Below are 24,491 nucleotides of genomic sequence, written 5' to 3'. Positions count from 1 at the left end.
GAATCCATGAGTAACAAATCGAGCCGAATCAATGCGAATGTTGGCCATGGTCGATGTCGAAGCTTCCGATGAATGGACCACCAATGCCCGCTCAGGTGACGGTGTGGCAGACGGCGAGCTTTGCCGAGGCAGAAGCAGTGGAATAGGTAGAGTTGGTAAGAACAAAGGAATGCGAGGAGGCAGCCTGCGGTCGCGGTTGGAAATTTGGAAATAAGTCCTTGACCAGCTCCGCAAATGTCGAGACCTGCCTAATCGGTTGAGCTGGGCCGACACATTTGAACCAGGCCTCCACCTCACCATCAGACCAGGCCGCCTCGGGCGGGCTTGCAAAAGAATCGAACTATAAAAAAGGCCAAAGCCCAGGTAGCTTGGGAGCCATGCAGTTATGTGCAAAGTGACCGTGCCCTCCACATGCAAAACACACTATGTTCGCGTGAGCTGCAGAACGTTGCGACATTTGCGTCTAATTAAGAGACCCATAACCCTCAGAGTTAATAGGGGGGAATTGAAAGCTTGCCGCTGATTGACTGTGGAATGAATGTGACCCGATAAACGCTCAAACACCGATCGACCGTTTTTGACCACCATGCTGTAACTCCGACGATCGCCGGAGTTGTCGACGACAGCCTTGCCATTTCTACCCACCAAAGTCCAATCAGCATCTAGTTCTTTGTAAAAAGCTTGTTCTTCCCTAATCCAATTTGGCCCACCATAATTCCACAAACTAAAAACAACCTCAAAATCTTGCTCAACAATTCTACCGTTGTTTTAAATCTCAAAACCAACAGACTTAGAGGCCACCAAAAACTTGAAAGTTCTATCCCTCAAATGACGAACCCTAAAACCTTGGGCATAACCTCCAAACATAGCCAGGAGAGAGACACTAACCGTGTGCACATCAATCTTGAAGGTTGCGCGATAGAAAGAAACCACCAAGATAAATTCTTGTTGACGAAAGCCAGGAGAGAACACCACTGGATGACCAAAATTGGTTCTCATATCCGCTTGGAACTTTCTGCCACGATCAAAGTTGAGGGAAAAAGGAGCCATCTTTGGATGTGGCTGTTGAGGCCAGAGTGGCCGTCAACAGGAGAGGTGGCCACCGGGACCGGAGTGGCCACCGGCGCAAGATCGCCTTGGAGTCGCCTAGGAGGAGCCTAGGAGCCTAGCGAGGTTCTTTATCTTGGGCATATCATCTCTGCCAAGGGCATAGCGGTGAATCCTGAGAAGGTGTTTGCAATTGTGAATTGGGAAACACCTCAGAATGTGAAGCAACTCCGCAGCTTCCTTGGTCTCGCAAGCTACTGTCGAAGGTTCGTTGAGAACTTTTCAAAGATCGTGAAGCCTCTTTCAAACCTTCTCCAGAAGCATGTCAAGTACGCTTGGTCTCCAGAATGTGACATCGCTTTCAACACTTTGAAAGAGAAATTGGTCACTGCTCCAGTTCTGACTCCTCCTGACGAATCCAAACCGTTCGAGGTCTTCTGCGAGGCCTCTCTTCAAGGTCTTGATGCAGTGTTGATCCAAGAGAAGAAAGTTGTGGCTTATAGCTCTCGCCAGTTGAAGCCCAACGAGAAGAACTACCCCACTCATGACCTCGAGTTGGCGGCAGTTGTGCATGCTCTTTTGACTTGGAGACATCTCTTATTTGGAAGAAAAGTGGACATCTTCACTGACCACAAGAGTCTCAAGTACATCTTGTTGGAACATTGTTTATTGTTGGGATATCACCATATTATCTTGTTATCTTAATGCATCTATATACTTGGTAAAGGGTGGAAGGCTCGGCCTTTTGCCTAGTGTTTTGTTCCACTCTTGCCGCCCTAGATTCCGTCATATCAGTGTTATGTTCCCAGATTTTGCGTTCCTTACGCGGTTGGGTGATAATGGGAACCCCTTGACAGTTTGCCTTGAATAAAACTCCTCCAGCAATACCCAACCTTGGTTTTACCATTTGCCACCTAGCCTCTTTTTCCCTTGGGTTTCCGGATCCCGAGGGTCATCTTTATTTAAACCCCCCTAGCCAGTGCTCCTCTGAGTGTTGGTCCGACCGAGTATACTGCGGGGCCACCTCGGGGTAACTTGAGGGTTGGTTTTACTCGTAGGATATCTCATCTGAGTGTGCCATGAGAACGAGATATGTGCAGCTCCTATCGGGATTTGTCGGCACATTCGGGCGGTGTTGCTGGACTTGTTTTACCATTGTCGAAGATGTCATGTAAAACTGGGATACCGAGTCTGATCGAAATGTCTCGGGAGAAGGAATATCCTTCGTTGACCGTGAGAGCTTGTGTTGGGCTAAGTTGGGACTCCCCTGCAGGGATTTGAACTTTCGAAAGTCGTGCCCGCGGTTATGGACAGATGGTAATTTGTTAATGTCCGGTTGTAGATAACATGTAACTTAACTTAATTAAAATGAATCAACCGCGTGTATAACCGTGATGTTCTCTTCTCGGCGGAGCCCGGGAAGTGAACACGGTGTTGGAGTAATGCTTGACGTAGGTTGTTCTAGGATCACTTCTTGATCATAGTTGTTCGACCATGCTTTTGCCTTCTCTTCTCGCTCTCTTTCGCGAACAATTTAGCCACCATATATGCTAGTCGCTTGCTGCATCTCCACATATTACCTTGCCTTACTTGTAAGCTTAAATAGTCTTGATCGCGAGGGTGCGAGATTGCTGAGTCCCCGCGACTCACAGATTACTTCCAAACCAGATGCAGGGACCGATAATTCCGTTCCAGATGATGCGCATGAGCTCAAGTGTGAGTTCGACGAAGACTCACGCCGTGACTATGTGGGGCCCAGTTGGGGCGATCGGGGACCATGTCGCAATAATAGGGTTGATCTTTTATTTTGGTACCGTAGCCAGACCATGAGTGTATTGGATGATTGTAATGCTATTCATGTATTTGTGTGACGTGGCGAGTGTAAGCCAACTATGTACCTTTTTCCCCTATTATTTATTTACATGGGTTGTTGTGAAGATTACCTGACTTGCGACATTGCTTTCAATGCGGTTATGCCTCTAAGTCGTGCTTCGACACGTAGGAGATATAGCCGCATCGAGGGCGTCACATAAACATCATGTCCCCCGCCTCCTGTTACCATCGATCCTAGACGCATAGTACAGGACCCCCTACCCGAGATCCGCCAGTTTTGACACCGACATTGGTGCTTTCAATGAGAGTTCCTTTGTGCCGTCGCTAAGAGGGTTGATGGCTCGCCTTGTTGTCAAGGATAATATCATCTCCGGAGGAGCCCTGGCCCCAAGTTAGACCCTCCGCCTCGGCGGCTTCGTCATGACCGCCTGCTCGGCCCTCAAGCCGATGATGACCTCTCAAGTCATCAAAAATCACCTCCATGTTGATCCCGAATACTCCGCCCGCATGGATCCAGTGGAGTTGTCGTCGTTGAACGAACTCCTGGATTGCATGGCCGCCTTCGGGGTCACTATAGACGATCGGGTCGGGCTTAAACCCGACCAGAGAGAAATTAAAACTCCACCGATCACCCATGAGATTGCAGTAGTCGAGGAGTGGAGCAATTCTTCCACTATATTGAAGATGAACTATGTTCGGATCGCCGATCTTGAAGAGCCGGATACTTTCTGGCAGAAGGTCAAGTCTCTTCCTCCGAACATAAAATTGGATGACGAGCCTAAAAAATCAGTCGATATCCTGGAGCCTGAACTTTCCGGCCAATAGGCCTCCAAACTCCGGATCCAAAACCAGGTCAGGGTTCGGATTCAATTCCACCCACCCACCCGGACATAGATGCTCTCAGAGGCATCAAACAACAACCTCAGGAAATGGTCCACCACTTCTCGGATAGATTCCTGCTTGTCAAAAACATGGTAAAAGGCTGCCGCGATGAAGACGCGATAGCAGCATTTTGCAACAACTGCGCGGATGAAGGTATCCTTAACGGCATCAATCGCCACCGCATACTCAAGTTTGCTGACCTAGCAACCATTGTACAAAAGTACAGTGCAATGGACAGCGCCTGGAAAACTCAGGCAGCTGGCTGGGAGCCATCCCGGCTCCCCTTATAGGCGAAAAGGGCGCACCCCCGTAGCACGCCTAGAGGAACAATCAAAAAACATAAACCTATTGCTGTGCACGGCACTGTTCTGGAGGGATGGCTCAATGGCCCGTGCAAAATACACACAACGCCGGATACCATGGCGACCCACAGCCTTAGAGCATGTTGGATACTCTAGCAGGTAGCCAAGACACAAGAGCGTCGAGGCCATCCTTACCAAGGACACCCCAGAACAACACCCTCCAGCAAACAACGACAATAGAGTATTGGTAGTCTTCAAGACATTCGCTTGAAACGACAAGCGTAAAAGGGCCCTGCGTGATCTCGCCGAAGTTTGCCAGGTCGCTGCAATTGACCCTTGGAACGACACGGCCATAACGTTCAACGGCAGTGACGAACCTAAATCTAGAACAGTCTGAGCGCTAGCTGCCCAAGTCCTCAGTCCCATCATGGATGGCTTTCGACTTACAAAAGTCCTCATGGACAGTGGTAGCAGACTAAACCTCATTTACGAGGATACGCTCCACAAGATGGAAATAGACAGGAGCCGCATCGAGGAAAGTAGCACAACCTTTCGAGGTATCATTCCCAGCCAGGAAGCTCGGTGTGCAGGAAAAATTACACTTGATGTGGTGTTCGGCATGCCGGAGAATTACCGGTCTGATGAAATAACTTTCGAGGTGGCCCCTTTCAATAGCGGGTACCACGCCCTGTTACGGCGAGAGGCCTTCACGCGCTTTCAAGCCATACCTCACTATGGGTATATGAAGCTAAAAATGCCCGTACCTAGTGGAATAATCACCCTTGTCAGCGATCCGGACATTGTCTGAGGCCCTTGCTGCCGAAGAACTAAGCGCACTACGAGCCACCATGGATAAGGACGATGAGATCCTGGACAAAGGACCCAAATCCATTTCCTTCAGGCCAGCAGAAGAAATAGTCAAATTTCAGGTCCATCCAACAGACCTGAAGAAGACAGCGTCTGTCGGAGCACAGCTCAGCCCTGCAGTCGACACCGCACTACGAGACTTCTTGCGTGGAAACTGGGATATATTCGCCTGGCATCCTTCCGATATGACACGAATCCCGTGCGAGTTGGCCGAACATAGCCTCAACATAGTAAAGGGACACAAGCCGGTCAAGCAAGCTCTACAGCGCTTTTCCGAACCCAAACGACAAGATATGGGGGAGGAGCTAGCCAAACTCATCGAGGATGGATTCATCAAAGACATTAAACATCTGGACTGGCAGGCAAACTTGGTAAATGGTATGAAAGAAGGATAAATCCTGGCGCCCATGCGTCGGTTTCAAAGACCTTAACGAAGCCTGCCCTAAGGATCCCTTCCCTCTTCCCCACATTGATCAAATCATTGACGCCACTGCAGGTCACGACTCGCTATGCTTCCTTGATGCATATTCCGGATACCATCAAATCAAAATGAAGGAGTCCGATCAAGCTGCCACAACATTCATTACACCATACGGGCCGTTTTGCTTCAACACTGTGCCTTTCGAGCTCAAGAACGCCGGTGCCACCTACCAACGCATGATCAAAACATGCCTCGAGAAACAGATCGGCAAAACAGTGGAGGCCTACATGGACGACGTCGTCATTAAAACCAGACACGTCGAAATACTAATAGACGACTTGCATCTCACATTCGAGCACCTCCGCACATACAATATCAAGCTTAACCTGGAAAAGTGCGTCTTCAGCAACCTCGCCGGTAAACTATTGGGCCTCATCGTTTCCAATAGAGGAATTGAAGCAAATCCAGCCAAAATCCGAGCTTTGTCACAACAGGCCACGCCAACCAAACTCAAGCAGGTCCAAAAACTCGGTGGGTGCATGGCAGATTTAAGCCGCTTCATCTCCAGGTTGGGAGAAAAGGCGCTGCCGCTCTATCGCCTTCTACGGCGCACTGACAACTTCAAGTGGACAGACGCGGCGATGGCCGGACTAGAAGAAATAAAAGCCCTTCTGGCGAGCAACCCAATCCTGGCCGCGCCAAACGCCGGCGAGACAATGCTCTAATACATATCAGCAACACACCAGGTGGTAAGCGCCGTACTCGTCGTTGAACGAGAATAGGACGGACACAAATTCCCGCTCCAGATGCCAGTATACTACGTATCCACCGTTCTCACACCATGCAACTCCCGGTACCCTCATTATAAAAAAATAGCATATGCAGTCTTCATGGCATCCTGAAAATTGCGACAGTACTTTCAGGAGTGCTCTGTCATGGTGGCCTCCGAATTGCCCCTCAATGATATAATTAACAACCGGGATGGAATGGGCCGGATTGCTAAATGGGCCATCGAGCTCCTGCCATTCGACATCACGTACAAACCGCGTAGAGCCATCAAATCCCAGGTACTGTCCGACTTTGTCACCGAATGGACAGAAGCCGAACTCCCTAAAGAGTATGGCGTGTATTCCAACTAGGTGATGCATTTTGACGGCTCCAAGATGTTGGCACAGCTAGGGGTGGGCGTCGTATTAACGTCCCCCACAAGAGACATTGTCCAGTACGTACTCCAAATATTATACACGGATTCCAACAAAGGCAGCCAAATACGAGGCCTTGTTACATGGCCTCAGGATGGCCGTATCAATGGGCGTACAACGCCTGGAGGAGCGCAGGGATTAAAACCTCGCAATATCCCAAATCAATGGAGACTTTGATGCCAAAGATCCAAAGATGGCAGCTTACCGCAATGTTGTTTTGAAGATGTCAGCTCGGTTCGAGGGGCTCAAATTTCATCACATTGCTCGGGAAAGTAACCAGGCGGCAGACGTCCTTGCTCGCATCGCTGCTAAGCGCGACCCCGTCCCACCTAACACCTTCCTCGAACGGCTCTTTAAGCCATCCGTGCTTTGGCAAGGGGGAGATAGCAACGACAGTCCCGTTCCGAACACAAACACATATAACGAACACACTGATATCATCGGAGGTTCAACCACCGAAGTAACACCATCGGCCCACATCATGGCAGTAATTGCCCCGTGGACTGAACCATTCTTGGCCTACCTTAATAGGAAGGAGCTCCCAGAAGATCAGAACGAGGCTCTACAAGAAAAGCACTACCGGAGTCTTTCAAAGGTGTATCTCCGAGGAGGAGGGGCGTCAACTTTTTGCAGAAATTCTCGCCGGTCTCGGTGGACATCACGCCGCAGCCCGGCCACTTGTCAGCAAGGCCTTCCGTTAAGGATTTTACTAGCCCACGTCCCGGGCAGACGCAGAGGACCTCATCCAACATTGTGTCGGATGCCAACTCTTCGCCAACCAAAGCCATATGCCCCCAACCGCTCTACAAACCATCCCCATTACATGCCCATTTCCGGTCTGGGGCCTGGACATTGTCGGACCCCTTAAAGGGGGAAGCCATAAGAAAAAATATCTGTTGGTCATGGTGGACAAATTCACCAAGTGGATATAGGCTAGACTGGTTAAAACGGCCGAGTCCGGACCGATGATTGCATTTATATCCGATGTGGTACACCGTTACGGTGTACCGCACAACATCATCACTGATAACGGCTCGAATTTCACAGCCGATGAGGTGAAAACCTGGTGTGCTAATCTGGGCATTAAGCTCGATTACACCTCTGTCTACCACCCACAAACAAACGGTCTAGTCGAGCGAGCCAATGGTCTATTATGAGCGGCCTCAAACCCAGACTATCGCGTTCTTTAGAAGAATCAAACAAACATTGGGTCGAGGAGCTCGACTCCATACTCTGGGCGCTGCGGACCACGCCCAACCGTACTACCGGATACACACCTTTTTCATGGTGTACGGTGCAGAGGCCATGTTGCCCTGCGATATTATACACGACTCACCTCAAGTGCGTATGTACGAGGAGAAAGAGGCCGAGTTGGATTGGTAGGATAGCCTAGATGCCCTGGAGGAAGAGCGCGACGTCGCCAAATCCTGTTCAACATTTTATCAACAGCAAGCTCGAAGATATCACAATAGAGAGGTATGGGCCAAGACCTACAATGTTGGCAGACTCGTTCTACGCTTACTAGAGAAAAAAAAGGACAAGCTCCAGCCCAAATGGGAGGGTCCCTTCATAATCGATGAAGTTCTGACCGGAGGAGCATACCGTCTTCGTGACGCCTCAGACAATCGCCTCGAGCCAAACCCCTGAAACGCGGTCAGACTCCGAAGGTTCTATGCCTAGCACCAAACTCTTTGTTAGTCTCCTTTTCCCCCATAGTTTCCATTACTCTTTATCCGTTTTACACAATTTTTTCACTTTAAAGCACTCATTCGGCTTGTCCGAACACTGCTGATGTACACATCTTTACACATGTATGCCCATTATACCTGGGGGCTTCTCTAATAGAAGCTTGTTAATATTATTTTCCAAGCATCAAGCTCATCACACATGCGCGTTCTTCCGCATGTCTTCTCTTCGCCATTGTATGCATTGATATGACTTAAGTTTTGGCCAAGCTTGCTTGCCTGGCTCATGTGCTTACCCATACGTTCCCGATTGTTTGGCTAGGTGGTAAAGGGAGCACCCATGCGATTGTTAATCCCGGGTCATCCAGATGTGTACCTCAGACTGGGTGAAGCCGAAAGCTAGCGTTCTTAAGGGAATATTCGGTAAGTGGAAGAAAAGTCTCGTTTGCACTCACTCTATTGTGAACCCCCAGAAGCTATACATATTGTGATTTTCACATCACAATTCGGACATGTCTACTAATGCAGGCACACCCAAGGAAAGGAACCCTTAACGGAACTATTCTCTCTGGAAGATGTTTCATACAAATCAAATGTAATATAACATAACTAGTAGAATACAACTTGTCTGTTCAAGCAATTATGACCCCTACGCCTAGTTTTCCAGGCATGCCTCGGCCTATTCGGCCGTGAGGGTATCCGGAAACCCTTCGTACACTTGAGTCCGAAGGTTGAAGCGAAAAGGTCTGCCATGACAAATGATATACAATTCAGCTAGAATTCCACACTGTGAGGAAAGTACATAGTCACTTGGACTCAAACAGTTCCTCCTCTATACCGTCCAACAGGCGATCTAACTTACAATCCTGTTGAGAATATTTGGCGGCCACCTCTACTTGGTCATATACTAAACAAACGGGAATTTCTTCCCCATTCAGCCCTACCAGTCCTACACACACCATGTGATTAGGATCAAGCTTGGTATACCGAGTCTTCACCATGGCCCAGGCTTCTCGCGGACCCTCTCGACAGGCTGATATCTTCCATAGCCGGATACGCCGCTGCGCTCCTTTGAACCTCTCTACAAGCTCCTCCATACTTCCTGGAGGGGAGGCGGAGGCCCATAGAGCCTTGGCAACACATCCTTTGGCAACACATCCACATACCACCGTAGAGAGAATAATATTTCCGCAAATCTAATTTGCTGACTTGTTTTGGCAACACGACATTATGTCATGGCCCGGTAATTATTCGAACCGTTTCCTTTAACTAGCCCCGCACATAATGCAAAGCTGTTTTTTGACACGTCTCGTCAAAGCAGAGATCATGTCCCCTTATCATGGGATTGTCATCAATACGGGCGTGGGTAACCCAACCGCGCCATCGATTATGGTGCTTGGGGGATAAGCGAGTTTTACCAGGCTAGTGGGGGCGCATAGTTTTGTCCACCCATATATCGGGATAAGGATTCACCTTTTCATCCACGCCTTCTTCCTCGTTTGCTCATCTTTTTTCGCACACTCGAGCTCCAGCGCCCAAGTCCGCATTTCCCACCTCAACCCTCTCCAACCATGTCCGGAGTGGGAGGCAGGTGGATGGTCTCCTCCGTCACGGAGGGACACATTAAGAAGCCGAGGAGAGCCGGATACCTGCCCGACGACATCGCGCACTAGCTCCCAGAAGTGCGGCAGCTCATCCCCACCCCTAGGCCCCATAAGAGGGTAGTGTTCCTTACCCACTTCCTCCGCGGACTGGGATTCCCTCTCCACCCATTCGTCCGGGGGCTCATGTTCTACTACAGCCTGGATTTCCACGATCTGGCCCCGAACTTCATCCTCAACATATCTATCACACCCTAGCTAGTTCATGCATTAGAGTGATTGCATCATGTTTAAATTTCCCAGAAAGATGAAATGGGGATGATAGAACCCCCAGCACCCCCCAAGGAATAACTAAGGTTTACTAAAAAAACTTTTCAATGAACCTGAAATGCCCTTCTAAAAAGCCCACTGAGGGAGTCCTGGATTAGGGGGTCTCCGGACAGCCGGACTATCTCAATTGGCCGGACTGTTAGAATATGAAGATACAAGATTGAAGACTTCGTCTCGTGTCCAGATGGGACTCGACTTGGCGTGGAAGACAAGCTAGGCAATACGTATATGGATATCTCCTCCTTTGTAACCGACCTTGTGTAACCCTAACCCTCTCCGGTGTCTATATAAACCGTATTGTTTTGGTCCGTATGACAACAATCACAACATACAATCATACTGTAGGCTAGCTTCTAGGGTTTAGCCTCTCTGATCTCGTGGTAGATGTACTCTTGTAACACCCATATCATCAATATTAATCAAGTAGGACGTAGGGTTTTACCTCCATCAAGAGGGCCCGAACCTGGGTAAAACTTTGTGTCCCTTGCCTCCTGTTACCATCCGGCCTAGACGCACAGTTCGGGACCCCCTACCTGAGATCCGCCGTTTTTGACACCGACATTGGTGCTTTCATTGAGAGTTCCTCTGTGTCGTCGCTGTTAGGCTTGATGGCTCCTACTATCATCGATAGCAATGCGGTCCAGGGTGAGACTTTTCTCCCAGGACAGATCTTCATATTCGGAGGCTTTGCACTGCGAGCTAATTCGCTTGGCCATCTGGAGCAGATTGAAAGCTACGCCCCTGGCCATCAGGTCAGATTTGGAAGTTTGAATTACACGGCCAACATCCGTGGGGACTTGATCATCGACGGATTCGAGCCACAGCCGGGCGCGCCGCACTATCGCGATAGGTACGACCTAGCTCTGCCACTGAACAGTACCCCAAAAGCCGCGCCCGCATCAGCTCCGACCCTTTAGTTCGAACCCAACTGTGCCAATCGAGGACGGTTGGTTAGACACCGCCTCAGGGGTTGCAATCTCAACGGTGATCGAGCCGAATACCAGCATAAATCTCTGCACAGCCCGTGACTCCAAGGTGCCGGACTCTCTTCCTGACCCCGAACCATCCGCGCCCCTGCCAATCGAATCCGAGTAGGCGCCGATCATGGAATTCACCGCCGCGGATATCTTTCAACACTCGCCCTTTGGCGACGTTCTGAATTAACTAAGGTCTCTCTCTTTGTCAGGAGAGCCCTGGCCGGATTATGGCCAACAGGATTGGGATGCGGAAAACGAAGAAATTCGACACCCACCCACCACCCACTTTGTAGCCATTGTTGATGATTTAACCGACATGCTCGACTTCGACTCCGCAGACATCGACGGTATGGACAACGATGAGGGAGGCGAAGATGAACCACCGCCCATAGGGCGCTAGACGTCCACTTCATCATATGACATATACATGGTGGACACACCAAAAGGAGACGACGACGAGGAACGGAAGGACGCACCGAAGGCTTGTTCCCCCGAGAAGCAGTCAAAGCGGCACGCAAGCGCCGCCCCAAATCCCGCCTCGCCAGAAATAACGATCACACAGACCCAGCGTTGGAGCAGGGCGAACCACTGCCGGACCACGGCAATACGGAGAATCAAACCGAACAAACCAATTCTGTCAAAGATAATAGTCCGGACGACACAACGCCGGACAGGCACCCGGAGCAGCAGAATGCCCGTCAAAGGCTTGTTTCCACCGCGAGGAGTCTAAAAAAGCAGAAGCAAAGGCTCAAGGCTACGCAAGACACACTCCAAATCAGATGGTGTAAAGTACCCAACACAGCAGCGAAGTACGGCGACAATCGCCCCACCAAGAGCTACCCAAAGCGGAAGTTGCTGACCTGAATTCGATGAGGAGGCCTCAGACGCCTCACAACCAAAAATCAAAACAGCCACCTAGCCGGATAGGCGACCTCACGGACAACATCGAGTGGCAAACAACACCAAAAGGACGGCGCAACCAGATCCATCTACGGACGGCGCAACCAGATCCATCTACGGACCTCACAAGCCAATACGTGACCCACGCGAGGGCTCGCACCAAAAGGACGGCGCAACCAGATCCATCTACGGACCACACAAGCGCGCCCCAGCTTACAATGTAACACAACAAACATCCGAACAACGCGGTACACCCAGATACAGGGGTGCAGCACACCCCCTATGTTTCACCGATGAGATGATGGACCATGAATTTCCAGAGGGATTCAAATCCGTAAACATAGAGGCATACGACGGAACAACAGACCCTAGGGTATGGATTAAGGATTATATCCTCCATATCCATATGGCTCGAGGAGATGATCTCCACGCCATCAAGTACTTACCCCTCAAGCTCAAAGGGCCAGCCCGCCACTGGCTTAAAGGCCTCCCCGAAAATTCCACTGGAAGTTGGGAAGAGCTTGAAGACGCTTTTGAGGCAAATTTTCAAGGAACTTATGTCTGGCCTCCGGACGCGGATGATTTGAGGAATATAACTCAACAGCCCGGAGAGTCAGCCCGAAAACTTTGGAATAGATTTCTTACTAAAAAGAACCAAATTGTCCACTGTACAGACATCGAAGCCTTGGCAACTTTTAAACATAGCCTCCATGATGAATGGCTCGCCAGACACCTCGGCCAAGAAAAGCCGAGAACGATGGAAGCATTAACAAGCCTCATGACCCGCTTTTTCATGGGTGAGGACAGCTGGCTAGCCAGATGCAGCACCAGTGACCCCAGTACATCCGAAGTTAGAGATGGAAACGGGAAATCACGGTGCAACAGCAATAACAAACGCCGGATTCAAAACCTCTCGGCCAGGTAAGAAGCCGCCCACTAAAGGTGCCAGAGACGAACTGTCCAGCCTGGATAAAATTCTGGACCAAATATGTCACGTCCATAGCACCACTGGCAAACCAGCCAATCATACCCACAGAGAATGTTGGGTCTTCAAGCTGTCCGGAAAGCTCAGCGCCGTACACAAGGGGGACGATACACCAAGCGAAGATGACGATGAGCCTCTCAAGGGAGCAGCTGGGAACAAAAGAAATTTCCACCAGAAGTCAAAACAGTAAAGGTGTTACACGTGATCAATGGAAGAAACAAAACGTCACTCCTAGAGAAATACGCCTGAAGGCCTATCACCATGGAGTCCTGCCACTGGTCGCCTCAACTGATCACTTTCGACCGTCGTGATTACTCAGCAAGTATCCGGCATGCAGGATGGGCTGCACTGGTATTAGACCCAATAATTGACGGATTCCACTTAGCACGAGTCCTGATGGATGGTGGCAGCATTCTAAATCTGATATACCACGATACAATCCGCGAAATGGGGATAGACCCAACAAAAATTCGCCATAGCAATATTACCTTTAAAGGAGTAACGCCAGGCCCAGGGGTCGTTGCACGGGCTCCCTGCTACTAGAAGTTATATTCGGCTTCCCCAATAACTTCCGTAACGAACATCTAACCTTCCACAAGGGGCTCAACATGCGCAGACAAGTGGCAATTCTAACCCACCTTGAATTAGACATGGTTTATTTAAAAACTATCTTTTTGCACGACAACTTTTTTACCTAAGCTCCTCTCTTTTACAGATAATCATCGTGCTACACCCGTCCAGGATACGGGACAACGGAGACACAGGCACAGACGTGCAGTAGGGACCCGCTCCAAGGATTCTTTTTAGATTAAGACCCTGCGTAAACCTTTTTTACTGTCTCTTGTTGATGCATATCCACCGAATTCTCAGCACAATTGAGAAGGATGCTAACGTCTTGGCATGTGGCCACGTCAGAATAATGCACGTACCTGGACTCAAGGGGCTTCTTACAAGAAGCACTATTTTGGCCCGGTTTATACGATAAAGACCGAATAACTTAGGGAGTGTTCGGCGTAGCGAGTTCGGCCTTATATGCATCAACTCCGAATCATTGTCTTTGGTCAAATGTTGGGTTTGCCCGGCTCCTGCGTTTTGGTGCCTTACGTTCTGCTTTACCGGCTAAGGTAGCACCAGGAGAACTACTGCGATTGTGCCCTGGTTCATCCGGATGAGCGCCTCAGTAGAGAAAGCCGAAAACTGACTGTCATGATATAGCGTGAGACTGGTCAACCACTTGATGACCTATCGGAATGTTAGAATTCCTCCGCCTTAACGAAGGGCCGTTTTTTGGCCAGGCATATACGCACCCCGCGATCGGGAGAGTGCGGAGCCACCAGGGGCTATCTAGTAGCCCCACTGTCAAACTCCTATGGCTAAGTGAAAGTGTTCAAGCATTATAGTCCGGTTGCCTCGCTCGCTGCGCTATCACCTCATTATCAGGACCAAGACGTTGGGTTAAGTGTGAACACTCGTTTTTTGCGAGCACCTCCGCATTATATGCGTGTGGGTTGAAGTCGACGGCTGCAATCTTTCATGTTTACACATGTATACATAAACGGCCGCACAGGAGGCATCATACTACTTTCAGGCAAAAGTATAAACATAGCCTTTTAAAAACTTCATAAAAGCATTATGTTTACAATGAGAATACATATCACTCAAACATAATATTTTTCGAGCACTGGGCCTGTATCAAACGAGCACCCTTGAGAACTTCCTCGAAATAGTGTTCGGCAGCCACACGGCCTATGGCCGAACCCTGCACCGCAACAGTGGTAGCGTCCATCTCCGCCCAGTATGCTTTAACACGGGCAAGGGCCATCCGCGAGCCTTCTATGCACGCCGACCTGTTCATCGCATTAATGCGCGGCACCGCATCAAGGAACTGTTGCACTAAGATGAAATAGTTGTCCGTCTTAGGCCCTTCCGTCCATAGCTGATCCACAACAAACCTTATGGCAAGTCCGGACAACCTATTCAGTTCGGCCCATTCGGCTAGCTGGTCAGTCAATGAAAGCGGACGCTCTGGAACGTGGAATTGCGTCCAGCACAGCTTGTCCACTTCACGATATGTCTGATCTTGGAAGTACTTGGCCGCATCGGCAGCGCTCACCGCCAAATCCATATACGCATCTGCCGAGCTCCATAGCCGATCCAGAGGGGCATACCGTGGATCTCCGAACTTCCTCCATAACATGAAGGGTTTCCCAGCCGCAATATCCCCGACTTCCCGCAGCTCCTCCTTATTCGCTCTCATAGCAGAACAGGTGTCTTGGTCTGCCGCCGCGGCCTTCTCAAGGTCCGTTGCCTTCGCTTGATTTTCTTTCTCAACGACCCGACAACGGTCGGCAGTGTCTTTTAATTCTACGGCCATCATGGCCATCTTCTCCTGGCTCCCACAATGTGCGGCCTTCTCGGCTTTCAACTCTTCGGCTGCCTACAAAGCAGCCGCATTACTAATCCTCGCTTGTTCCTTGGCTTGGGCAAGTTCCGCCTGCAAGGCTTCCACGGTGGCATCTCCATCTGCAGTCATAACATATTAAAGATACTGGTATTATGCTGCTCTTACTATGTGGCGTTCACCGGACGATAACACTTACCCTGTGCCTCGTCAAGCCTCTTATTAACAAGCTCGATGTCGGCGTCTGCCGCATCCAGTTGCCATTTTAATTGGGCAAACTCATTAGTCCGGCTAGCCACCGGAGCTTCTACCACCTGCACATAGAGGCAGTCTGATTATTTCCTGGGAATACGATCCTCTATTCGCCGCCGTTCTCGACGACAACCAGAGTCTCAGGGGCTACTATCTACACAGGGCACACCTAACATGTGCAGTACTATCACATATTATCTCACATACCTCAAAGCCTGTCAGTAGAATCATAGAGGCTTCATGTAATCCGCTTTCAGCGGACGAGATTCTCTCCATCACCGTACCCATCAATATATGGTGCTCTTCTGAGATGGCCGCTCGCCCCACCAACTCCCTCAGAACTTCCAACCGCACACCAGGCGGTGCCGGACTCTTTTGTATGCTCTCTTCGAGAGCCGGCCACTGGGGACTTCTGGGGTCTACGGGACTATCTTCTGGCCTCACCGGATCCAGAGAGGCCCTCCGCGACGACACTTCGGGGTCACCCGCTTTTGGAGCGGAGGATTCCGGGGGAGGCGTTTCGCTCTCCGTCATCTCCGGAAGAAGATCCCCCGAAGACGAAATCATTTGAGAGGGGCTGAGGCCCGAACTGCAAGATATATGCAGTGGTTGTTTTCTCAGAGGAAAAAGATATCATACTCTTACTATTAAAATATTTTGGATCACTTACGACTCGTTCGAGGGCTGATCCCCTCGTGGACTTTGTGCGGCAAAAGCACCCCCCGAGGCAGGGCCCTCTGTGGGAGACTACTTCTCCCGTTTGGAGGCTCCGGCTTCCGGATCCTCGGAAGCAATCCTTTTCCTCCCCCAGTCGTCCTCCTTCGTGGAGACGCTCGCTCCCTCGGTCGGAGCGGGTAGCGATGGGGGCCCGCGTTCGCCCATATTATCCCCCTCGGTATCTTCCATCAAGGGCTCTGGGCATGGTGCGACCTCGAGCATCTTCTTCAATACCGGATTTTACAAACCCTTAGGGAGGGGGGCCAAACACCGAATCATCTTCGCCTTCGTTAGCCAGTCCTGGTCAAAAGGCGAACTCTCAGAAATAACCTCGAATAAAAGACAGTGTGTTCGGCTAGAGGATTTCTTACTTGTTCGGCGACGCGGTTACTGCTCAGGCCCACGTCCTCGGTGATATCCGGACATTCCACTTGAGTTCCGAAGAATGACTTGTACATCTCCTCGTGCGTCAGGCCGAGGAAACTTTGAATGAAACGTGGTCCCTCTGGGTTGAACAACCACAAACGTAGGGGCCGGCGTTTGCAAGGCTGGACTTGGCGAACCAGCATAACTTGTATTACCGCAACCAAATTGAAATCTCCCTCGAAGAGATCTCGGATGCGGATTTGCAATATACGCACGTCCTTGGCTGGACCCCAGCTCAGACCCTTGCTAATCCATGACATCAGTTGTGGTGGGGGGCCTGAGCGGAAAGCGGGGGCAGCCGCCCACTTGGTACTTCTAGGAGCCGTGACGTAAAACCACTCCCATAATTTGGGCACCTCTGGAAAGGAACCTCTCGGCCATGGAGCTCCTGCCATCGTGCCTATTCATGCACCTCCGCACGCTGCTTGTTGCCCATCGATCATCTTCGGCTTTACTTCAAAAGTCTTGGGCCACAGGCCAAAGTGAGGGGTAACCCGGAGGAAGGCCTCACACACGACAAAAAATGTTGTGATGTGGAGAAAGGAGTCCGGGGCTAGATCATGGAAATCTAACCCATAATAGAACATCAAGCCCCTAATGAAAGGATCCAGAGTGAGGCCTAGACCTCGGAGGAAGTGGGAGACGAACACAATGTTCTCGTTGGGTTCGGGAGTAGGGATGACCTTCCCTCGAGCAGGCAGTCGGTGCGAAACCTCGGCGGTTAGATATCTAGCCTCCCTCAACTTCTTAATGTCCTCTGCCATAACGAAGGAGGGCGTCCATCGGCCTTGAAGGCTGGATCCGGACATGGTTGAAGATCCGGAGCACCTAACCAGAGCTTTGGGTGTTAGAACTCGAGGCGGGGGAAGGGTTTGATTGAGCACGGGAGGGAAAAAGCGAAAACCTTATGCCCTTATAAAGAGGGTGAATATCAAGCGTCCTCTATGTAGCCGTTTAGGACTTACCTATAATCTAGGAGTCCTGGACACGGTTGGGTTACCCATGAACCGCATTAATGAGAATCCCGTAATTAGGGGAACATGATCTCCGCTTCGGCAAGACGTGTCAAGAAACCGCCTCGCGTTATGTGTGGAGCTGGTTAAGAGAAACGGTTCGAATAAACACTAGGCCATGACATGACGTCATGCTGTCAAAACAAGCTAGCAAATTAGATATGCGGAAAAATTATTCTCTCTGTGGTGGAATGTGGAACTTATTTTGCAGGGTCAGACACTATCCTCGTATTCAACTTCTTCTGTAATGTATTCAGAGAAGGAACCCGCCTTGCAATGCCGAAGACAACTGCGCGCCGGACTCGTCGTCCTTGAAGCCTGGTTCAGGGGCTACTGAGGGAGTCCTGGATTAGGGGGTCTCCGGACAGTCAGACTATCTCCATTGGCCGGACTGTTAGACTATGAAGATACAAGATTGAAGACTTCGTCTCGTGTCCGGATGAGACTCTACTTGGCATGGAAGACAAGCTAGGCAATACGTATATGGATATCTCCTCCTTTGTAACCGACCTTGTGTAACCCTAACCCTCTCCGGTGTCCATATAAACCGAAGGGTTTTAGTCCGTAGGACAACAATCACAACATACAATCATACTGTAGGCTAGCTTCTAGGGTTTAGCCTCTCTGATCTCGTGGTAGATCTACTCTTGTAACACCCATATCATCAATATTAATCAAGCAGGACGTAGGGTTTTACCTCCATCAAGAGGGCCCAAACCTGGGTAAAACTTCATGTCCCTTGCCTCATGTTACCATCCGGCCTAGACGCACAGTTCGGGACCCCCTACCCGAGATCCGCCGGTTTTGACACCGACACCCACCCTTTTTGTTTTGGGTTAAAACGTTTGACAAAAATGGTGAACATTTTTCTAGGACATCTTAAGGTCATTGGATTAATTCATATAGTATTTGCATTTGGGCATTTAAATACTATGAAATATTTTGAATGCTCAAATAATCATAAACTAAAATGTTTACTGTTGGATATATTCTAAGCAGTAGCCATGATTAATTTTATGATTTTTAAAATGCCCTGGCATTTTTAATAAAGCCGTAAAAGTTATAGAAATAATAGAAAAATAGAAAACAGAAACAAATAAGAGAGGGAGAGAGAGAGTTACCTGGACCTACCTGCTTGCAGCCCACCTGGCCGGCCCAGCTGGCAGCCCAGCCCACCACCGCCTCCTCCCCTGTCGTCTTCCTCCTTTGCCAGGAGGACGGGTGCGTGCCCGACGCGCCCGCACCGCCGTGCGCCACCTCCTGCTTGCCACTTCACCGCTGGACGGGCTGTACTACCTCCACGTCGCGTCCCCGACCCCCTGGACACCTCACACTTCCCCCTACTCTGTCCCTCGCTCCCCCGATGCCATGGCCAACGCAGCCGCCGCCATCCCGCCGCCGTAGCCGTAGCCACCTTCATCCCTGCGCCGCCCTACCGTGTCCACGAGCTCCGCCACCCTCCTCTCCGTCGAGCAGGCCGAGCCCCGCGCGCTCACGTGCCTCGAAGCCACCGCATCGACCTCGCCCAACTCCGCCACCGCCGGAGACCCCCTTCGCCATCACCGTCGCAGCAGGTCATCCCCGACCTTGCCGTCAGCTCCGTCGCAACCGCCGTGACCCTAGCTACCTCCCCACCCTCTCCGTCCCTCTCTCGAGCACCATAGAGACTGCACGTAGCTCACCCGCCGCGCCACCTTGACCACTAGCCCTACTGCACCCCTAGGAACTCAACGCACTAACCCACGCGCCTCTCTGTGCCCCCTAGCGACGAGTCCGAGCTCACCCGAGCTCCGGCCGCCGCCAAACTCGTTGCCAGCGTCACTACGATGACCATTTGGTCAGGCACGGGTGCCTAACGCACTCATCGCACCTCATAGCGCCTCGCTAGTGCGTCCGTTTCCCCGCTAGCTCACTGCAGCAGCAAAACCACCCACGGCCGAGCTCCAGCCGCCACCCGGCTCGACACCGTCGTAGTTGCCGACCACCCCAGCACCAACCAACGCCACTGTTGGATGCGCCACATCGCCAGCTAACCGTAGCACCGACCCGCACATCGAACTGTGGCTGGAGCAACGTTTCCGATGCTCTCCGCCATCTCGGCCTCGCTGGCGACTCAACGCCGGCGGGATTGACCCTGCTGACCAGGGGTTTGACCACCGCTGACTGAGTTAACCTGGGTGGGCCCTGTTTGACCCCCTAGTCTATGACAGATGGGTGGGCCCTGCTAATTAAGTTAGGATTAGGACTAACTAAAAATTAGTTAGACTATGACACTAACACGCGGGACCCACTGGTCATGTTTGACCTGGACCGTCCCAGTTGACTACTGACGCAATAAAGTATTTACTGGATTTGTTCTTTTATAGGAAAATCCAGAAAATAGCCAAAACTTCTAAAAATCATACAAAATCTACCATAGCTCCAAATCAAACAAATTATATATGAAAATGATCAGAAAAAATTAATCTTTCCATCTGTAATGGTTTCATGCATGACAAAACACTTTAACCTTGTGGTTTAGGTGAAACAAGCTAATACACTTATAGTGCATAACAACTTAAGCTTCCATTTGAATTTTTTATTCAAATGGACCCATTTCAACTTGTTTCACATTGCATTAGGCAGGACACCTCATTTTGCCATGTCATAGCATGCATCATATTGTTGCATATTGCCATGTGTTGATGATATTCTGTGGTGTCTTTCGTGGTAGGTTTTGCCTCCGAGGATATCTCCGAGTATCCAACTGCAGGGCAGTACCCTACTACCACTCCATCAGGCAAGCAGCCCCATTGATCATATCGATACAATCCCATGTTCTCGCTTCTGCTCTCACTTAGTGCATTAAGACAACAATGTTTCAAACTGTTGTGTGCTGCAGTAGTTGAACCCTTATCCTCTGCATGACCTGTCATTGCCACAGTAACTAGATGAAACCCACTAGCATGTGTAGGAGTTGATTGAGCTATGTATGTGTTTCCTACCTTCCTATGCCTGCTATGCTTAGAGTTGTGTCAGGTCTGGTTCATCTGGGTGATGGGCTAGAGTGAAATGATTATGTCGGTAATGTGAGAGATGTGTTGAACATGATTTGGTAAAGGTAGCGATGAGAGGCCATGTAGGAGTACATGGTGGGTTGTTTCATTGAGGACGTCCCTAAGAACTGAGATATGTATGTGTGATTTAAGAATCAGCTACTACCATGCATTGGGATCCTTAATTGACCCTCTTGGCTTCTTAATCACCCTAGTACTCTGTCCAGGAGTTGCTATTAGTTTCTGGTGTTTCTAGGTTATGTGTTCACTATAAGAATCCTGTTAATACATGACGAAATCAATCCGTCACAGACCTTCACAAAACTGTCGTGGTAGGGCATGCATGACGGACTTAAAATATGTCAGGTATATCGCGTCATAATTTAATCAATGTACACTCCATGAGGGATCTTGTCTGTCATGGATGGAACTTAACGGACATGCTCATAACATCGTTAACTTGTCTGCCACGTCAACATGTGACATGGATCTGACATGGCGGCCCATGTAATGCTCAGCCCATTTAAATTTTGGCCCACTAAATTTCAGCTAGATGTAAGTGCATTAATTTCATCTAAGGCTCATTAATTTCAGTCCAGAAAATTAGCTCATCTCTCATTTCTCTGCGTCCATTGAAACTTTAAGCCAATAAGTATTTTACAGAAAATACATGCTCATGTCACTAAAAAGGAAAATTACACAAACACAACCAAAAATACACCACTACAGGACCCAAAAGAAAATACCAAAAAAAACATTAAGTTTACAAGCATGTTTTGGAGAACACTATGCTACTGTACAGCCAACACCGCCCCCATCAATCCACTTTTCTTGCCACAGATCCGGCCGTCCATACCGAAGTCGAATTTGAAGGTACAAATTGTACTATCATGTGTATTTTATTTTGTTCTCCAATTTTGACTTCTATTTTTGACATAAATATTGCTGTGTAGACTGTCAAGTACCATATCAAGTTACCCATATCTTTCCTGGTTCTTGTACCAGACAATAACTACGTTAATTACAGTAAAACCTTATCAGTCAATGTTCTTGACATGATTTCTGTAGTCCTGAAAACGGTATAATACAATATTTGTAGAGGAAAAAGTGTTACTCCCACCGATCTAAATTAATTCTTGCACTGGAACTATATAACAGTCCACATTGAAACTAATCCTTAAAGAACTATGTCACCCAAGCATCTTAATTTACTAACTGAATTTAAAAGAAAATGATCCAAATGCATACAAACAGAACTTAGAAGGAACAAGGTACAGCGGGTGGTGGGGCATTACCTTCCTTTTCTTCATGATGGACTTGACAGGATGGCCCTCAAGCAAATTTCACAAACTTCACGCTTAGCTGAAATGAAAAAAAATCACATATGCACAACACTCACATTCACTTTAAATTCATGACCCATTGATATATGCATAGCACAAGTACTGTTCAACATATAAATTATAAACACAACATTTTCTTATTAAGATAAAGAGAAAATATGCTCTGAGCTTATCATTTTGAGTATGAATTGAATTATAGCCAAAGATAGCGCAACAACGAAAAAACAATCATACACAACTGAACACAGAACTCTCAAAATTGTTCGTTGTTTTCTAGAGCAAAATGATTTGTTCAATAATGATGTCGATGAACATGTATGACATATATAATTAACAAAGCCCATGTATGATAGATTGCAAGAACAAAAGTCTGTACGAAAAATCACATATTTGTACAAAATAACAGAGAAGGGGTGGCTTGCATGATGACCAACCACCATCAGTTGACAATAAATCAAAGACACCTCTATCATGTAATTTTTGGCACAATCAAGTAAAATCACCAGTACACCATAGCTAGTTGACATTAACATGCAAACATGAGAAGCTTCTATATACGCAGATATATCCGGCAACTTAAGTTTGTGGTCTAGATCATTACTCAAACATAGATCTATCACGTACGGACACTCAACCAACCACCAGTACATCAACTCAATGCATGTTACCAGAGAAACATCAGAAAGTGTTGTGTTAAGCTAGCAGCAACCATCCGTGCAAAAAATCAAGGAATATAAAAGTAGCAGGTTCTAAATTTAGAGCCAGTGTCTGCATAGACACATCGGCCATGAAAGAACAAAATCACAAGTTGGTGTGGAAGGGGATAAGCTCACCATGCATATCTACCGATGTGCACACTCACCGCAGCTGCCTTGGTACTTACCTTGTTGACAGTATTGCTCTGTGTCTAGTCGAACGCGTTGAGCCGGTAACAAGTGGCCAGTGGCGACTAGAGTTCACTGCCGCCTCCAGGGAGTCGTCGCGGTAGACTGTCCATCGCATACCTGCTCTGCTCGGACAAGGGTACTGTCGGTGTTGAGATCGATGCTGGATCCAGCGCACCCAAGACGCCGTTGTCATCGCTCCTTGTTGCCGCCATCGAACTCGCTTAATCTAAAGCACAGGCTAAGGGTCAGAGGATGGGGCGGAGTGAGGGTCATCGGGAATGGTAGAGCACAGGGTGGAGCCGTGGAGGACGCAGAGGTGCCACTGGGAATGGGAATGGAGGAGGTACGGGAGAGGTCGGGGAAGAGAAAGGGCTCAGCCGGGAGGTGGAGGAAGGGGTGGTGAAAGGAGCGACCACCAGATGGAGAGGGTGCGGAGGAGGGAGAGGAGATTGGGGATCGGGGCGATGGAGAAGGGAGAGGAAATTGGGGATGGGGGCGGCGGCGAAGGGAGAAAGACGGAGCTTATACTGTGAATGGCTCAGATGGGCTTTAGTGGGCTTGAAATTTTTACCAGCGCGCGCGCTAATGGAATTCTAGGCATGCTCCCTCCTTTCCTCGGGTGCGCCTTCCTCGCGCCACCCGAATTAAAGCGCGCCCTTCCTTTTCTTGCTATCCTTTTATTTTTTATATACAAATCAACCAAATAACATGTGAGCCAAATAAAGAACATGTACGACACGTCAACAAGAGCCACCCGTGACCGTGTGGATTGTGTATAACAAAGAAGAAACGAGGCCGAGCTAGTCGATCGATGACAGTTTTCGTGACGGCTCCTTGATGTCCGTCATGAAGGGGCTACCGCTTTGGCGGCTGCTCGCCTCTTGCTGATCCATGACGGTTTTTGTGACGGTTTTCAGGAACGTCATCAAAAATCCATCATGGATTAACAGATTTCTTTTAGTGGTTGGCGGCCGTGCTTAGCACTGACCCTAGGGGTGGGCTATGATGCGGTAGGTACACCGTGGCCGGGTATGCCGGAAGCCCGTTTGGCGTCTTGGGACCCTATTCACATCGTTCGGGGCCGTATGTGGAAACCTCGGCCGGACTCCCTGCGGATGGAACCTGGATAGGCGATAAACCTGGACTAGCGACTTGGGTGTTTAGGTAGGCCGTGGCCGACACCCTTGTTGGGCTTCCGCTTGAAGGTTGACGAGTACATGTCATGTAAACGACGGTAAGTGGTGAGAGCGTGTATGAAGAAGTACACCCCTGCAGGGTTAACATCATCTATTCGAATAGCTGCGTCCGCGGTAAAGGACTACTTGGTTGCCTATACAGTTCAGATACAAGTTAACGGTTACTACTAAAAGACTCAAGATAAGTGA

The sequence above is a fragment of the Triticum aestivum genome, chromosome 1A, assembly GCF_018294505.1.
Source record: "Triticum aestivum cultivar Chinese Spring chromosome 1A, IWGSC CS RefSeq v2.1, whole genome shotgun sequence".
In the NCBI taxonomy this organism is placed as follows: Eukaryota; Viridiplantae; Streptophyta; class Magnoliopsida; order Poales; family Poaceae; genus Triticum; species Triticum aestivum.
This window is presented reverse-complemented; position numbering follows the sequence as displayed.